The following is a 15,456-nucleotide window of genomic DNA, read 5'->3' on the forward strand; positions in this document are numbered from 1 at the left end:
TGCAGATTCCAGCTTGGAGGCTGATTACATCACCCCCTTAGAAGGTGGCATGGGTTCTTCTCTTGCGAAATTTGGGGAGTTTCTCCCTGGAGTCCCCGAGGCAGTGAGCTTGTCTCAAGCACCTGTCACAGCCTGTCCAAGCTCTCATCCACGAGCGTCCTCCTCAGGTGGCCCCAGAGGACCCCCATGTGGATGAAGTCAGCATCTCACTGCCCCCCCTCCCCAGGGCCCTGCTGTGCTCACAGTATCACCAAGGCTGCACCACCCTCAGGGGCAGCAGGGGTGTCAGCCCCGTGACCGTGCTGGCACCCACCGAGCCCAACCTCCCTGTGGCAATGACCACATCCTCATTGGCAGCCCCCGCACTGCCCCCAGCTCTCCATCCACGCATCAGAGGCTAACCCTGCAGCCAGCATTGCTCCATCCTGACAGCCTGTTAGACAACCATGGCCCTCCCACTCTAGCCCCACTGCTCCCTGCAGCCATGCTCAGAACGCTGGTCTTTGGGTCTTCATGGCCATGGCACTGGACTGGGGCCCTGGGACTCCAGGTGAATATTGTCTGGACTTGTCTAGACTTCATGTTCCTCTTCATTAGGGAGCTCTTGGCCACCACGTGCAGCTCAGCCTATCCAGGGGGGAAACTCCCGTGGCCTGCCTGTCCTAGGGCAGTCCCCGCTGTCAGGCCCCTCCTATCTTCTGTCTAAGCGTTCCTACAGCAAGTCCCCACATGCTCATGCTCACCCCCCATCGTCATCAGCCCAGAAAACACCTGGGAGACAGCCTCACTGACCCTGCCGCCCTCACCCTCCTCCTCCTGGGGCTCAGGTATGGGCTATGAGCGGTAGGTCTGCTGGAGTTTGTTCTTGCACATGAACCTGCAGCTTGGTGTTTGGTGGACCTCACTTCACTGCACCCTGTGCTCCTGAGCATGAGAAAGTTGGAGGGGAGGGAGGCAGGTCCCCAGAGCAGGATTCCACCAACATGAGGAATCCTCTCAAGCCCCCACAAAGCCAGCCAGGGTGGGCACACCCCTCCTCCGGCCCACAAGAGGGGAAGCTGGACTCTGGGTTAGACTTAGAGGCTGTGGGGTGGGGGTAGGGGTTTCAATCCCTGCATTGATTTTGTTTTTCTCTGAGGTCTGTAGGAAACCACTGCTTTTAGTGTGTGACATTGTCTTGACATCTGTGAATAAGGCAAACTTGTGAAGACTCTTGGAGTCTTTAAAACCTAGATCTGAGACACTGGTGCACCTTAATGCATAGTCTTGCTTTGTGATAAGCGGTATCAGACACCACAAAGTTCACCTGCAAACACAAGGCCATGTTTAAACTGAGATGTAAGAACTCACACGAAACATCACTCTCCAAATTACAGCTCTAAACCCTGGGGTATAAAGTCTCCTGGGCAGCCCACCCAAGCACCAAGGACCATGCACGGAAGCTCAGTGCGGGCTCAAAGGAACGTCCCTCCCCTCAGACTCTGTCCCGTTCACCTCGGCCACACGCCTTCTAGTTTGGTCAAGTGAATCCCAGCCCATGACAAAAAATGACCAGTTTGGGAGGAGGGCGGCAGTCCTGTTGGAGGAAGCTGGCCCACAACACAGAGAGTGAAAGAAAAACTGCAAAATCAGGCCCAGGCTCCCAAAGAAGAGCAGTCCGGGCCATCGGGTCGGGGCTGCGTGCAGCTCCTGTGGGCAGCACAGTTCCAGCCCAGGGCAGGAGCCGAGGGGAATGGTGGGGCCCTGAGCTCCCTGGCAGAGGCGACATTGTTGATGACACCATCTTTGTTTGCATTTCCCTGAAAGCAGAGTGTGAGACAAGATCTCCGAGGTGGGGTGGAGGGGGGTAGCTTAACTGGGAGGCGACCCCAAGGAGCCGGGGCATGGACAGGGAAGGGGAAAACAAGGGGAATCTGTGTGATGCTGAGATCTGCTCGCTTGTTCCAGACGCCCCCTGTGCCTCAGGTCCGGCTCCTCTGCAGACCCTGAGCTCAGAGTGCCAATGAGGTGAGTTCTTGAGAACAAGGGATCCCAGGAGAGACAGGGAAGGAGTGGGGGCCACAGGCCAGGGATGAGCTGAGCCGGGTGTGTCTCGGGGAGGATCCAGCCCCAGCTGGACCCTGTGCAGGGCAGCTCCCAAGGGTGAATGCTTTCTCAGAGTTTGCCCGCCCCGGCAGGGGAGTCGGGCATTTAGGGTTTGCCTGGCTAAAAAAGGCTGCATCTGCTGCAGCCCATGGGGTATGGGGGGGCACGAATGTTTCTTCCTATTGTGTGGCAGGTGCCTAGGTTGATGTGAAAGAACACAGAGGTGGGGAAGGACCTTGGAAGCAGGAGGGGACCTTGGGTGGGCCACTGTGTGCCCTCTGCCTCTCGGGGCAAGACTGGTCTTGGACACTGCTACTCCCAGTGCACTGCACCCTGGGTGACCTGGTCCTCCATATGACCCTGGGACCCAAGGGAAGTCACTGCCTGTCTTTTTTTTTTTTTAAATAAGATTTGTTTATTTATTTGAAAGAGTTACACAGAGTTAGGAGAGGCAGAGAGAGGTCTTCCATCCGCTGGTTCACTCCCCATCTGGCTGCAACAGCCAGAGCTGCACTGATCTGAAGCCAGGAGCCAGGAGCCTCTTCCAGGTCTTCTATGCGAGTGCAGGGATCCAAGCATTTGGGTCATCTTCCACTGCTTTCCCAGGCCATAGCAGAGAGGTGGATCAGAAGTGGAGCAGCCAGGTCTCGACCCGGTACCCATATGGGATGCCAGCACTTCATGCCAGGGTGTTAACCTGCTGCACCACAGCGTCAGCCCCAACTGCCTGTTTTTTTAATTTTAAGACTTAATTATTTATTTTGAAAGTCAGACAGCCACAATAGTCAGTGCTGGGTCAAGATGAAGCCAGGAGCCAGAAGCTTCCTCTGGGTCTCCCACATGGGTGGCAGGGACCCAAGCACTTGGGCCATCTTCTACTGCTTTCCCAGGTGCAATAGCAGAGAGCTGAACTGGAAGTGGAGCAGCTGGGACTCGAACTGGTGCCCATATGGGATGCTGGCGGTGTCGCGGATAGCAGCTTTATCCACTCCATCATAATGCCAGCTCTCTCTCACTCTTTGTTTTAAAAAAAAAAAATTTACAATTTTTATTTGAAAGGCAAAGAGAGAGAGAGAGTCTGTCTCTTTGTACTTCTGTTTTCCGTATGTAAGCGAGGGGGCTTGGCTCTGTAAGACCCCTCCCCTCTTCTACCTACAGAAGCTCAGCGCTGCATGGGGGGCGGGGGGAGTTACTGATAGGAGAGGCCATTTTGTCTCCTTTATTTGCCATCTAGAGATAGATAACTGATGCTCTATTACAAGCCTGTGCATGATGAGATAGCCAAATAGTGTGAGGTGCTAGACCCAAGTCGTTAGGGCGTTTCATGAGAATGCGTCACAAGAGCTCAGGAGAGTTTGAGAGGCAGAGGAAGTGCCTTTTGGGTACTGCTTTGTGGGGAGTTGAAGCAAATAAGGCTTAAGAGCAAAGGGGAGAAAGCCAAGGTCACTGCCACCGGGACCAGGACAGGGGAATGTAAGCAGCGGAGTTACTGCCCGCACGGCCTTTTGCCCACCCACCTTGCCCGGGACGCAAAGAGCCAGTTTCCTAGGAGCTGCAGAGGGAGACCCCTGCCATGTGGAGTCCACGGTGACCAGACCCAGGGCCTGGATGGACGCTGCTCCCTGGAGGGCTCCTAGAAGGGGGCGGGATGTTGAGTGATGGGCACTACGTGCCTGTCTCTGGCAACCATAAAGTATCCCAGCAGGACTCAGGGACTGTGCAGAGCCGTGTGCTCCCAGCTGACTCATTCTGGGCCTGGCCAGGGACTCTGTGCCCCAAAGATTGCTTGGGGCCCAGGCCGGGTCACAGCGGAAGCCTGCACGCCAGGCAGTGATTAGGGGAGATGGATGGGAGGGGCGTGGTTCCGGGAGGCCGGGGTCTGTTGCCTTGCACTGCTGTTATTTATGGCCTGCTGGGGCCGCTGTCACTGGGCTGACAGCTCCCTGTAAGCTGACCTGCCTGTCCACAGCCTGCCCATCCCTCGGCGTGTGGAATGTCAGCCTCCGAGACAGTGGTGTGCAGGAAGGATTCCAGAACACGGCCCAGCCGGAGACCTCTGGACCCAGAGAGCGGTGTGTGCGGACACACGCTTGTTTCCCTAGGCACTGAGGGAAGCGCACGCTTGTGAAATACACACAGCACAGCTAAGTCGGCTCTTGTCTTTGGGACACAAGAAAAGGGCACAGATTATCCTAACTACTAAGTGGTCCAAAGCAGTTCTTTGTAATTGGCTTGGGGAACACACAGGGAAGGGGTTGGTTTGTGCGTGTGCTTTGGGCTGGCTTGTTTTTGCTGTGTGTGTGTTTCTATGACGACAGAAGTACCTGTCTGAGCCTGCTGAACCTGCCTGGGCTTAAACAGCCTCGTGGACAAGGAGTCCAGAGCTGTCCTGGGTGCGTGCTGCTAAGAGGTGGTCAACGGTCTGGGCGATGCAGGCCTCCCCACATGCACACAGAGGATGCACCCTGGGGTGTGTCTGGGGGTTGAAGTGCGCGGCGCAGTGGTGTGGAGCCAGAAGTCCCAGCGGGAATCCTGGTGCCACCACATCCTTGATCCGTAACATGGGCCTCTTTCCTCCAGCGTGGCTTGCCTTGGGGGACAGCATGGAGCTTCAGCGAAATGACGGAGGGGGAAGTGTTTGGAAAACCAGGAGGTGCTCACGGGGAGGTCTGTGTGGCTGTAAAATCCCCTGCCTGGGGGACCTTCTGAGATAGCAGGACAGGTTGTGTTTGGGGCCCCTGGGGTGGCTCCCTGGGATGCAGCCTTGAGGGGTGGGGGAAGGGATGCATGCCGCCTGTTATCTGGCGTCACAGCTGAGAAATACAAACACAGGAACACAGGGATGGGCTGACTTCCACCACTCTCCAGGCTGCCAGGCTGGACCCCTGAGAGCCCCCCGGGGAACCCCAGGCTGATATGGCCCCTTCCTAAAGCCACAAAGCATGGGACAAGTTTCATTTTCGCCAACATTTCATGCATTTAGGAAAATTTTCTCTGACGTGTTAAGGCTTATGGAACAGCTACTTCCATTACCTGGGAGGTTTTTTTTTCCAAAAAAAAAATTGATTTATTTATTTGAAATTCAGAGGTACAGAGAGAGAGAAGGAGAAGCAGAGAGAGAGAGAGAGAGAGAGAGAGAGATCTTTCAACCAGTTAACTCCCCAAATGGCCAGGGTGGGCACAGCAGAAGCCAGGAGCCAGGAACTTCTTCTGGGTCTCCCACGTGGGTACCATTTTCTGCTGCTTTCCCAGGGAGCTGGAGCAGAAGTGGAGCAGCCAGGACTCGAATTGGCACCCTTATAGGATGCTGGTGTCACAGGTGGCAGCTTTACCACTACGCCACAGGGCTGGCCCCAGGAGTTAGTTTCTGGTACATCACATAGTCTCTCTGATTTCCCAAGTCTCGGTGGATGAACCTCCGTCCAGGGTCCCTGTGGCGCCCTGAGTACTGCTGCCCCGGCCCATGGCTGTGTGGATGACACAGTGGCCCTGGCCCCCAAGTGCTCACTCTGCCAACTGTTGCCCTCCTGAGAAAATGCTGTGACACAGAAACGCACAGGTGACCTGGAATTCCACAGCAGCATTTTTGTCGACGGCTGCAGGACAAAGCCCCTTCCTCTTGGTGGTTTAAAACAACAATAATCGTTGGTGATCTCCTGGGGTCTCTGCAGAGTGGGCAGACAGGCTGGCCCCGTGCCATCACATGTGGCCTCGGCTGGAGACGCGGGCAGCAGCCAGAATGGCCCGCTGGTCCCGCACTCACTCGTCTGCCGGTTGATGCTCTCCCTGTGCCTGGGGCTCCTTGCATCATGGCAGCTGGGCTCCCACGGCAGGGGAAGAAAGACCAGAGTCGCACAGCATCATTTCCATGGCGTCCCCTCCATCAGGGGAGTCGCAAGTCCCAGCTAGGTGCCAGGGGAGGGAATGCAGACCCCTCTCCTCGGGGACGGAAATGTTACCTTGCGAGAAGTGAGGCTGGTGCAGGATGGCGCGAGCAGGTGGCAGGGCCCAGCGTTGGGAAATGCAGCTGTCACTTGGGTCTGGCACAGGAGACCAGGCTGTCAGGGGAGGCACTCCAGGGGAAGTGATGCTTGGACGGGGTCTGAAGCCTGTAGGAAGTAAGATCTGAGGAGGGGGTGGTGCAGGTGGCAGGAGCAGCATCCACTTCGGGCTGTGGTGTTGGGGCAACCGCAAGCTGCACCCTAACACTGGAGCCATGAGAGGCAGGGTGTGGAGGAGACAGGGCTGCAGGGTGGAGAAGTCATGACCCCTGCCCCACACCCCAGGTTTACCAGCCCCTCTGAGACCCAGGGGAAAGAAACCCCCAGCTGTCAGGGGCCTGCGTCAAGCTCCCTGATCCAAGGTCATTGCAAAGATCCTGCCCTGCGCCTTCGGTCCCACAATTGCTTGAATCTGTGAATGAGACTCTAAGGGAGGGAGTGACAAATTCCAGTCTCCACCGTGCCAGGAAGAGTCCGGGCCTTCTGTGAGGGAGGTGTCCCTGAGCCAAAGCCAGCAGCTGACAAGCCCCAGATGTGAGTCCCTGCTGCGCCCTTGGCGGCAGGCACCCTGGGTACACAGAGCGTCACCAGTGCATGGCCCGGAGCTTAGGGGCAGGCCTTCAGCAGGTGCCAGGCACGTGTGCTGCGTGACTCAGCCCCGGTCCGTCAGTATGATGGGGTGGGAAGGTGGGTGCACATCTGAGGTCAGCGTTTCAACACTTAGACTCATGGACCAGCAAAGAGCATGGGTGCAAGCAGGCAGGTGTGTCTTGTACCGATTAAGCACTTGGTCACGGTCATGGTCATGGGTGTGGGTGTGGTCCGCTGGGAGCCTTATTTCACCAAAGGACACTAGAGACCACACAGAAGGATGGACCCCACCTCAGGATACAGTGCTGTCTTCCTCAGGGCGAGCCCAGGCTGGTATGCACGGACACATCGCCGTGTCCTGCACGCTCTTCCCGGGGCCTTCCCCTTCTCCTGTGCCATGGGCTGCCCCAGGCTCTCTCAGGCCAGCACCTGTGCAGACCCCATTGGGGTTTACTGTCAGCTCCATTGCTTCCCTGCCTGGAAAGGAGGAGGCTGATGGTTCTTGCTGGGGTCCCACCTGCTACTGAGCTTCTCGGTCATTATACATAGAAATGGGACCGTACAGCTAAAACCCACCAAAAAGGAGACTGCTTGTAGAGCAGTGGGCAGCAGGGCTGTGGCCCCTGCCACCCTGGATGTGCTGTGGCCTTGGGGGGGGGGGGTCACACTCACTCCGGCCCGGGGCCTCGCCCAGCCGGCAGCATCACCAAACCCTGGCTGGACTTGGCATCCCCTTGGCATCCGTGCTCTCCCTCGCTCCCTGTGCACAAGACGTTTCTCTGTGATTTGATTTGCATAGTAGTGAGGGTTGCTGTGAGCACTGGGGCGGTGCTACAGGTCCCACGTAGCTTCTCAGGGCCAGCCCTGCTTGCACTGCGCCTGCCAACCGGCCCATCACCGCCACCCAAGACGGCTTTGCCCCTGCTCCACTCAGAGGCTCCGCTCCTCCAGCACCGGGTGACTCAGGCCGGAGGCGGCTTTGCCCTTGGCTGGGAGAGGCTGAAGCAGAGAGGCACTGCCAAGCCCGCCACGCCTGCGTCCCCGCACCACAAACCAGACGCTCCTTCCTGGAAGGTGCCACACACTTCCTCCTTCCCTCCTTCCACTGAGCTCGGCGTCAGTGCTCCAGGTAGCCAGGGATTTGGGTGCTGTGTCTGGGCTGGGATGGCAGGTGCTCAGGGTACCAGCTGCCCACCCAGTGCCTTGGAGAGGGGCCTCCCAACCCCGAGCCCCTCCCTGTTGGAGCAGTCGCCTCACCTGGAGTTAGGACCCATCCTCTCCAAGCACCAGGGTGGTCCATGCCAGCGACACTCTCAGGGGTGCTGGCTCAGGTTGCGATTCTCTCTGTTTTCTGCAGTGCCCATAGCTGAGTAGGGTAGCCAGGCATGTCAGAGAGTGGGCCCGACAGAGGGGAACCCACACCACCCACCCCACTTGTACTTAGCAGTTAAAAAGCAGCCCTCCTGGAGCCTTTTGGGAGTGGGTAGAATGGAGCCCTCCCAAATGACTTGCTTGTCAAAGACCCCCAGTCATGCCTTCCTCACAGCCTCAGAGTGGAGCTTTGCCTCACGGTAGTGCGCTGCTGGCCTCTGGACAGCTTCACTCTTCCAGAAACTTCCATCAGCGTCACTCCCCTGCATCACAGCTCAGTCGGCTTGCCCTGAGACCTGGATAAAGCCTCAGCTTGTCAACTTGAAATCCCAGGCACTTCCTCCCTGCTCCACCCTCCCTCCTCAGACTTGGCTCTCATGGTGGGAACCCTGTTTTCATTCAGACCCCCTGATTACAGATTCCAGGCAGGCCACCAGCTGGGCCTCTCCACCTTGTCCCTCAAGTATAGGTTCCACCAATGCCCTGCTTGTGATAGCTACACCCCCTCCAAGAAGCCTGCTCTGATTTGCCTTGCCCACCTGCTCCAAATGCTACCCCACTGCTCCTCATGGACAATGACACCTCTGCAGCATTGTCATAGCAATGTCATTGTCATTATCTCACGTATTTGTCTAGTCTCATCACCTGGATTCTAACTCCGTGGTCTCTGTGTGCCCCTTGAGACTGCCTGCATGAATAAAGACCCCAGAAAAAGAACTTACATGTGACAGCAGCGTAGCTCAGAGTCCAAGTTCTCATCATTCACCTGTGGTTCAACACCAGCCAAAGGACTGGTGCGCTCGCCTGCAGCCCAGAGCTGCCCGGGCAGCCGCTTTGGCGTCAGGACACAGGTTTGCTCCTGGTGCCGAGCAGGCCTCTCACCTGCCTCTGCCCTGAGAATTCAGAATCTTCAGAAAAATGGACATGAGTCTCAACACTTAGGGTCAATGGCTGACACTCCACTTTAAAAAAATTATTGGGATTGTTATGGTGTAGCAGGTAAAGCCACTGCCTGTGATACTGGCATCCCACATGGGCTCAGGTTCAAGCTCGGCTGCTCCACCTCCAATCCAGCTCCCTGCTAATGTGCCTGGGAAAGCAGTGGAAGATGGCTCAAGGGCTTGGGCCCCTGCACCCATGTGGGGGATCTGGAAGAAGCTCCGGGCTCCTGGTTTCCTCTTGGCACAGCGCTGGCTGTTGGGGCCATTTGGGGAGTGAGCCTGCAGGTGGAAGACCTCTCTCTCTCTCTGTGTCTTTCTTTCTCTTTCTGTAACTCTGCCTTTCAAATAAATAAAAATAAATCTTTTTAAAAAATCACTCATTTTATTTGAAAGACACTCACAGAGATGGAGAGAAGAAGAGAGGTCTCTAAAGCCAGGAGCCCAGACTCAACGCAGGTCTCCACATGGGTGGCAGGGACCCACGCACTTGAGCCGTCACTGCTGCCTTCCAGGGTGTGCACTGACAGGAGTGGAGCTGGGACTCAAACCCCAGACACAGCAATGTGGGATGCAGGCGTCCCAAGCAGCGTCTTAGCCACTGTGCCAAAGGCCCACCACTCAACATCTAAACCGGGGTCACCCCGTACGGGTCACTTCCTGCCAAGTCCTCCGCCATGGATTTCCCGTGTCTCTGTCCCTGCACCCAGAGCAGCGGGGAGGCAGCCTGGGCCACAACAGCCGAATTCAGGGCTGCTGCCCGGGATGGAGATCAGAGGCGGTGTGGTGCCCCGTGGAGGAGGAGGGGTGGTCAGTGTGTGCCAGGTTTGAGACACCCAGGAGGCTGAGCCGCCCTGGGACCCAGGGCAGGTCCCGCTTTTCTCTGTGCCTCAGTTTCCCCCATCTGTCATGCCAGATAACTTCCCAGATAATCTGGAAAGATCTGTCCAGCTATCATCCAAAACTGCTGCAGAGGTTGGGGGAGGAGGGACGGGGTCCTGCTAGCACTCCACGCAGCCTGGTCGTGGAAAGCCTGACCAAAGCGCGCCAGGAGCAGCGCCCCCAGCCCTGAACACCCTGTGAGTCACCTACTCGGAATGGACGGCAGACCCCCGAGGCTTTTAACAAGGCTGGCAGCTGGGTCCCCGACCCCAAGGGTTCCGCCTTAACTGCCTCGGGTGCCTCCAGCACGTTTTCACAGCCCCCCAGGAGACTGTACGGTGAGCTCCAGGACCTTTGGAACGCGCAGAGCACGCCGGCCGGCCGCTTCCCCGCCCCGAGAGGTCGGAAGCCGCTCCGGCCCGCGGCCCCTAGGGAGCGCTGTTGCGCCGCTGCTGCGGCGGGTAGAGCTCCGGGCTGGGGCTCCGGGAGCGGCTTCCGACCAGGGTCCGCAGTCCCCGTGCATCTGCACCCAATTAATGCTGCCCGCGGCCTCGCTGCGCTTGACGTCAGCGATGCGTACTGCAACCGCTCTGCACAGGTCATTTGACTCCGGCCAACCCTGCTGCCGCCTCCTCCAGGCAGAACTCCAGCCCACCCCCAGGACTGAGCCCCTGTTCAGGGTGCGCCTGTGACAGGGAACCCTTCCCCACCTCCACCCTTGTCCATTTTTTCCCTGGCAGTTCCCTGCCCCTTCTCTGCCCCGTCAGTACCCTCAGGGTCCCAGGAAACCCCCCAGGCCAGGGCAAGACTAGGTGCGGCAGGAGTCCCCTCATCCTCCTCCCTCCTCGCTCTCACCCAGGGTTCTGAGCGCTGGGTGTTCATGGGTGTTCAGAGGGAAGAGGGGGGCTTTCTGTGACAGGCGCAGCAGTGCGGTTTGTAAGGGACACTGCCTACGCAGGGTTGTGGGAAACGCCCCTTACCTTTCCCATTTTTCCATCACCCGCGTATGTTGGGGAAAAGTGATGTCCTGGTGTTGATGCTCATCTAAAATAATTAAAAATAGCCACTCCCTTTAAATCGGCTGTCCCTCACTGGGGTGCCAGGGCCGCCTCCTCACACTTCACCCCTGCTCACGCCCCTCCCCCAGTCTGCTCTCCTGGGCTTCCAAAGGGCGGGGCTTGAACTCCCTTGGTCTGGGTGGTACCCGCGGACCCCCTGCCTTCCAGCGCTCCTGATTCTAGGAGGAGGGCTTCCTTCCTGACTCCTGCTGGCCCTGACTTCCGGTGCCTGTTCCCGTGTCTCCCATTCGCACCCCAGCCCAGCCCTGGCCAGTGGGCCTTCACGGCAGCCCCAGGGGGAGGGCACCAACGTTGGAGAGGGACACAGAGGTCAATGCTGGGCCAGCTCAGGTGGGGAAACTGAGGCCCAGTCACACCACGGCTCCCTGACAGACCCCTTTCCCCTTGTTCCCCAGAACTCCTGTGCCCCTCCCCGCCCCCGGACAACCTTGGGCCCCAGGGGACCAGGCTCTTGGATTGGAGGAATGCCATCCTCTCCTGGAGTCCAAGTGACTGACCCCTTGTGGCAGGGACTAAGTGGAATCTGCCTCCTGGGGCCCCAGAGGGGACAGAGCCTTCCAGGCGCTGGGCTTGCCACAGGGCACAGGAAGAGGTGTGGGGAGTGGGTAGGGACCTGCTGCTTCCAACGCGCATCTCAAAGTCGAGAGCAGGCCTTGAACTGGATCTCAAATGGGGCTGGGGGCTGGCCAAGGAGACTGAGGCAGCCACACGTTTGGGCAAGCTTCCCTCCTGCCTCCACGATGTGGCTGGCCAGCGCCCAGCTGGAACGCGGAGGCTCACCAGACATCAGCGGCCGCGGAGTCAAAGCGCCTCCTGCTGCTGCTTTGCGGGCAGGAGACCCAAGGGCAGGCCGAGTGCAGGACTGGCCCAGGGGCACGGGACAGCTGGGAGCAGAGCCTGAGCCGCAGGGTCTGGGTCAGGCGTCCCCACCATGTGGACAGACATCCTGACCCCACTTTGCAGCGTGCCGTCTCTGGGTGCGTGTCAGGGGTCCATGTGTGGAGTGTGGACATTTCCTGTTTTGTCTCTGCTTCCAAACCATATCTGCCCCATAAAACCCGGAGACAAGAGTTCTGTAGCTGCAGCCACCTCTCCCTGGCCGGGTGGGTGTTAGGAAATCCTCCCGGCTCATCCAGATCCCCCAGGCGCTACCTTAAGTCCCTCCAGGTGGGGCTTGCTCCAGGGTCTTCAGGCAAGCAGATGGGGCTGGGGAGAGAGGGAGGGAGCCCCCCCCCCCGCCCGCCCGCCCGACCGCCAGGGCTGTGCTCTGCTGATGGGGCCGCCTTGGGCCCCAGGTGCAGGCCCCTGGCTGGCTCGCTGTCTGCCTAAAGTCTTGAAGGATGCTACTCTTTACAGGAGGGGGGGCGGGGAAGGTTTGCTGACTCCAGCCACTGATTTATCGTCTGTTTACCCAGAGACACTGCTTGCTGAGTTCTGGGTGGGAGGGCAGTGAGGGGAACGGGTGTCCCTGAGCCGCAGAGAGAGCCGGCCGGGATGGCTTCCACACACCCCTGACGGGTGACCTCCAGGAACTCTTCCTCCCTGTCTCCCGTGCCCTGATGAGAAACAGGCCCGTACCACCAGCCGCCTGGAAGGCTTCTCCTGCATCCTTGGCCATGGCAGAATTCCACCCCCCCCCCCCAGCGGAGAGGAGGAGGAGGGAGGGGAGAACTCTGTGCCGACTCCTCCCATCGAGTCCCTGTGTCTCGATCCCAAGACACCAGCCTCGCCTCCATTCCACTGGTGGGAATTTATCTTGGCACAAACAAGATTTGAAATCCACACATGGTTTTTTTTTGTTCACAATATGCATTTTTTTAAATTATTATTTGAAAGGTAGAGTTACAAAGAGAGAGAGGCAGAGGGGAAGAGCGATCTTCCATTTGTTGGTTCATTCCCCAAATGCCCACAACAGCCAGGACTGGGCCAAGCCCACACCAGGAGCCTGGAACTCAATCCAGGTCCCCGGTGTGTGTGACAGGGACCCAAGTACTTGGGTCGTCACTTGCTGCATCCCAGGGTGTGCATTGGCAGGGAGCTGGGTCAGAAGCAGAGCACTGGGTATGGATGCAGGCACCCCAGGGGGTGACCGAACAACCACGCCTCACGCCTACCTCTGCATAAACTTTTTAAGGTACCACATACACATCAGTACTTAGAAATCCTGCCTCTTAGCCTGGTGTTTCTTGTCCACGCAGAGGACTTTTACTTGACAGGTCAGGAAATATCTTCTCAAATCCAAGCGTGACTTTAGGGGTTCAGGGGTGGAGTGGGGGGTGGAGCAGGGGCAGGCACTGTGGTGCTAGGGGTGAAACCACCGCTTGGGATGCCTGCACCCCATATCCAAGCTCCTAGGATGCAGCCCCGCCTCTTGTGCCGATCCAGCCCCCTGATAATGTACCGGGAAGACAGTGGACGTTAGCCCAAGTATGTGGGCTCCCGCCACCCATGTGGGAGAGCAGAGTCCCTGGCTCCTGTCTTTCACCGGGCCCAGTCCTGGCTGTTGCAGGAGTTTGGGGAATAAACCAGATGATGGAAGATTGATCTCTCTCTCTCTCTCTCTCTCTTGCTCTTTCAAATAAGTAAATAAAAGAATGAAACTGGAATCCAGACTTAGTGGTTGTTCCTTTTATGACTTGATAATTGACCAATAATAACGAGAACGGGCACAGTGTTCCTGTGACCATGGCTGAATCTGGAAAGTTCCGTGTTGGTGCAGGACAGGATACTGATGTCATGTGCAACCCAGGTAACTGAAGCAAGAGGTTGGTGTCTGGGACGCTCACGACTTGGAAGACTTGGATTCTAGATCAGGCCCGACTATGGGGAGCTTGGGCAAGTCATTAGCTTTGAGGAGTTTCCCCTTCCAAGTTTTGTGGAACCTTCCTTTATTTCTACCCTGCCACCACCTCCACGACCGGCCAGTCTGTGTGTCTGTCCTGCCATCCGTCGTCTGCAGCACCAGCAGTATCGTATCTCCCCCCCACCCCCCTTCATCATCATCATCTTTCCGGCACAGCCTATATTCAGATCAGCAAAATTCCAGGCCAATAAACCAATTTGGAACACGCCTAGGACTTACTGTGAAGCAGTGTAGCCTGAAAAAAAAAAAAAATAAGGAAGAACAATGCAGAGAGGGTAATTAGCTGGGATAGTGAAATGTTCAATCTTGGGAGATTTGATCAGTGAGGTTCAAGGTGGGGTTCGCGTCTGGGGAAGCCAGACAAGTGTCTTGGAACTTCAGCTGTGGTGGAGCAGCTGTGAAAGGCAGCGTCAGATTTCCCGTGATGGCGGGCAGCCTGGCCCCAGTGCCCAGCCCGATTAACTGTTGGCCTCCCAGTGGCTGGGCTGAGCCAGAAACATCGTCCGCCGTTTGAAGTGCTTATTGGAAAAGCAGATTTCTTCTTGGCTCGAGCTCTGAGCAGTTCCTTGTGTGGGGTACTCCCCAGGGCTGTAACTGAACACAAGAAAGCATCGGCCCACTTTTGGCATTCTTGCTTTCATCTCAAAGTCACATTTTAAAATTTATATTTAAAAAAAAAAAAAAAAGTCAGGGAAAGGGGCCAGCATAGGCTCACGCGGCCACTGGTGCCAGAACAGCCAACACAGCAGGCTGGGGCCAATGCGGTGAGGATTAAGAGGAGGAATTAGAACCATACCTTGGAGCAGTGCTGCACGCCAGCCTCCCGGGGCTCAGCCGCGTGGCTGGAACCGAGAGGTGCTTATTTGAGGCTGGGCCCTGGTGTGATCTGGGCTCTGCAGAGCCAGGGTTCTGTGGGTGCAGATCAGGGCTCCCAAGTCCGATCCAGGTGCACGAGAAGTTTCTGAAAGCCCTGCAGAGCAGGGGGAGCCCAAAGCCTGCTTGCACAGCCACTGCAGGCCCGGGCAGTCAGGCCAGCAGGGTGGTGATGCGTCCCCGCGCTGTTGGGGACCCTGGTGATTGCGAGGGGGAGGGAACCCTGCTGGTTCCGGGAGTGTCGGTGCTCTCCCTCCTCCTCTGGCTCCTCTGCAGAACTCTGAAGACAGCAGGCATCTAACGGGTGCTTGACATCAAACCCTGACCCTAGAGCGCGTGAGCACCACCACGCCTTTTCCTGCAGCTCTTAGTAAGATCTTCTCCAGGGGGCAGAGGCGAGGCCGAAACACCCAGGTTCCTGGAGGACAGAAATGAAATAGTGCCGTGGAGGGGCAGCGGGCGCAGCCACCCAGGTGCCTCGGCGGAGCTGCCCCTGGCCACGGTTATTGCGGTATCGGCAGCTCGTGCCCCACTGTGCCCTTCTGATCTATTCCAGGAACATTGTTTATAGGAAGTCATCATTGCTGTGCAGTTGGTTTCCTCTCTGAGTCTAGGATCCCGCATGTATGCCTGTTTTACATTAAGATCAACGATACCTTGTGTTTTGAAAAAAGAGGAGGAGAACTAAGTGGCTTCTAACAAAGAAAATACATTTGATGCAATCGTTAACATGGTGATCCTGCCTTCGGGACTGCAGGAAAGCCCTGGAAGTC

Source organism: Lepus europaeus, chromosome 2, assembly GCF_033115175.1.
Source record: "Lepus europaeus isolate LE1 chromosome 2, mLepTim1.pri, whole genome shotgun sequence".
NCBI classification, from domain to species: Eukaryota; Metazoa; Chordata; class Mammalia; order Lagomorpha; family Leporidae; genus Lepus; species Lepus europaeus.